Genomic DNA, 3,576 nt, shown 5'->3' with positions numbered 1-3,576 from the left:
TTTGTGAGCTCCCTTAATTCCAAACAGACTTAATTTTTCACAAGAAGAAATCCTGCTGCCAGACTGTTTCTTACAACATATTACCACCTTTGCATCACTTCTGTTACTCCCAGGGGTGTGCGGGTTAAACAGCGGCGCTTCACCAAAGTCCTAGGAATAGCAGCAGTTTTTACAACGGTGAACGACATCAGCAGAAAATGTGCATAACTCACCAAAGAAATCGAGCTCAGAATTACCCCAACATTTGTTTGCCCCTTGAAACAGCCCATGGTAGACCAAGAACAGGTTACTTAATTGCTACAAAGGCCTTTCTGGTAGTGACTAACAGCTGACTCCTCACCATGTGAATATCCCCAGGTGCCTGACTGAATCTGGAAGATTTTCATACCAAGTCACTCGTACACTGGATGGTGGCATTGCACGTCTCCGTGTCGAGTGCATCACACCACCAGATATCCACGCCGATTGCTGTAAAAGCAGAGATCTCTCAGAGTCACAGGGATGAGGCTGAGTGTGGAAAGACAGCCAGGTTGTGGATAGCCCTATGTGGAATGGCATGATTACCTTTTTGGCAAGAAAACTGCCTGTGTTTGAATGACCGGTGTGTCCAGGTAAACAAATGTGACTGGCTGCTGTACAGAAAATGCCTAGAGTTCATTCACTTGTTGGGCAGAAGTGACAGAGGAGGAACAGTTTTAAAGGTTAGCAAGCACAGAGGACTGCTGTGCATCGGATCAAAAGGAGTGCACGGGTGCAGAGTGACCAGGGAAATGCCATGAGCACTAAGCTTTTTTCAGAGACATAAAGCCTCCTGATACATGACCCACAATGCCATGCTGCCCTGTTGACAGCAGTACCACACTGTGGTCATCCTGTCTATGAGAATGTGTACTGTTTCCTGGTGATGGTCTGGAGAAACGCCTCCAGTGCTAAGCAAATCACCCCCAACTCCAACATTGAGGTATAATCCACTTGATGTGGAAATGGGCCTATGCCAGGGACCAGAGTCCTCTGATATCCACCTCTGACAGTTGACCTCCTCCACCCGGCAATGAATCATCCGTCACAACCATTAACTCTGGATGGGGCAGGGCGAGGGGTCGAGCGCTGGTCCAAACACAGTTGAGCAGCCATCACTGCAGATCTTTTGCAGTCTCCGCCCACACCGGATGTGCCAACTGGAGTGGTTCACTAGCCAGATGCAGTGGACGAAAATGTCCACAAGCCAGGGTCATTCTCATTCAGACCCAGGTCAAACATATTGGGTTCATAGCCCGAATGTTCTAGACTAGTTGACTCGTTGAGACAGAGGGAAGGCTCGGAAGAGCACCTTGTCCAGGATGACGTGCTGCAACGGAGTCAGGTGTGACTTCAGTACGTTGATGGAAAAGCCCAACAAGGTCAACAGGCCTGTCATTGTCTGGAGATGGTCTACAACATTTTGAGGTGAGCCAGTCATCTGCAACCAGTTGTCAAGGTATGGGAAGACTGGTTATTTCCAACCTCCGCGGTTGAGCTGCATCTACAACCATCACCTTACTGAACACTAGTAAGGCAAAAAGGGAGCACTGTTAGCTGAAAGTGCCCTTGGCCTACCTAAAGCCTGAAGAATTGCAGGACGGGAATGCGGAAATACACTTCCTGCACATCCAATGCTACCATCAGGTCTTCTAAATCCAGGGCAGACAGACCTTCGGCAACAGAGAGCATTTTGCACTTGTTCATCTAAAGGAAGAAGTACAGATGGTAATGGTAGTAGCAGCCAGTCTGATCTCTTATTCAGGGTAGTTATACACTGATGCGACCTCTCAAAGGGCACTCATGTACTGTAAAGGGAGACCTAAAATGGTTCTGTGGCAGACGAAGTGGTTTACAGTTTGGGTTAATCATTGCCCCTGGGTATTAGGACGCTGCAGCCTGCCCCTCTGCATCTACCTCGAAAGGACTGGGAGGCTAGTTGTTGTTGAAGCGGGTTCTGTAAGTGCCTCTGTTGGAATAACTTTACGAAACCTCAAAAAGCAATGGAACTGTTGGGGGCAACTGCTCTGTAGGTGAAGTAAGTCCAAGAAAATGAGCAGTAGCTTTGTTGTCCTTGAAATGTTCAAGTGCAAAACCACCTCTTCTCAGGCATGTTCAAAAGTGACTGCTGAGCGGCACTCAAGAATCCGATGGATTAGATCAAAGCATGATGACTAAGCACCATGCCCGTCTAGTCTACTCTACCAAGGCAGTAATAGTTTCCAGGCACGACCTGAGGAAGTAACTCACTGCCCCCTGGCCTTCCTGGATGGGGCATTGGAAGTTTAGCCATCTGGGACTGTGTTCAAGACATTTGCCTCAATGCCCCAAAATGCATGGGCAAATCTCACCAGGATGCAGCTTGCATATTGACAAACTGTAGGGCAAGGTTGGCAGAAGAGAACATCCATTTGGCGAATGCCTCAATGCATTTGGCCTTGCGATCCAATGTAGTCAGAACATCGTTCAGACGACTGATGGACGCCGGCACCACCAAACTTTCTGGTGACCAGTGTTGCAGTAGGAAGGATGAGTCCCCTGGGGCAGGTTTGTGTGGTCTTCCAAATTTCCTATTGACTGGAGGGCAAGATATTGTTTTTGCCCAGGTACCAAACAGTGTGTCCACGACGCCCTCACTAAATAGTTGCAGAGGTTCCTGGTTAGTCTGTCCAGGCTGAAGCACTTCCGTTACTGCGTTTCTCTTGGTCTCTGTGGTAGGCAAGGTTAAGTCCAAGACTTCAGCTGCTCTCTTTATTACCATGGCACAGGAGGCAGGCTCTTCAGTAGCCACATTAGGGAGAGGAGAGGAGAGGCCAGCCTCAGAGCATGTACCAAAGCTAGAGGCATCTTGTATCCCAAAAATAAGTTTTTGTTGTCATAAATGTGGCTAGATCTATCATCATAGTCTCCACATTTATGGATCACAATGGGGGTAACTCGGAGGTCACGGAGATGTGTGTGAAGTTTCTATGTGCTCGTTTTGGAGTTCCAACCTACTACTGACTACCCTGTCTGGCTCGAACGCTTTGGGCTAAATTGTGGAATTGTGTAAGAAATCTGAATCGAGTCTGAAGCTAGAACTCACATCTAGGGCTGACCTGCTAGCAGTAGCCCCACAACGTTTGTGGACCTGCAGTAACTGTGATATCACCCAACTCAGAGTGGTGGGATTTGCAAGATGAAGCGGAGCCGTAATTGGACCTTTTCTTTTTGTGGACTCCCCGGAGGATCTTGACTTAGACAATGACTTTTGTCAATGCTCGGAGACTTAAGAGTTTATATTTGAGTTTGAAGATGGCCTTCAGGTTTATCTTGTTGGACGCTTATTGCACCCTGCGAGTTGTGTTTGGAGACCAGACACAGACCATGTGGTGGTCCGTCACAGACATCTATTTGCGGCAATCCTTACACTGCTAGAATCATGAGACTTCAGGAGGGGACATGTCCCTTGCACACTAGAAACGGTTTGGATAAACTGTCAAGTCTGACAGGCTTGAGAGAACAAGCTCCGGATATGCATCAGAAGGCACAGAAAAAAGGAACTGACATCAGCACGCA

The sequence above is a fragment of the Lissotriton vulgaris genome, chromosome 2_2 (assembly GCF_964263255.1).
Source record: "Lissotriton vulgaris chromosome 2_2, aLisVul1.2, whole genome shotgun sequence".
Classification (NCBI taxonomy): domain Eukaryota; kingdom Metazoa; phylum Chordata; class Amphibia; order Caudata; family Salamandridae; genus Lissotriton; species Lissotriton vulgaris.
This window is presented reverse-complemented; position numbering follows the sequence as displayed.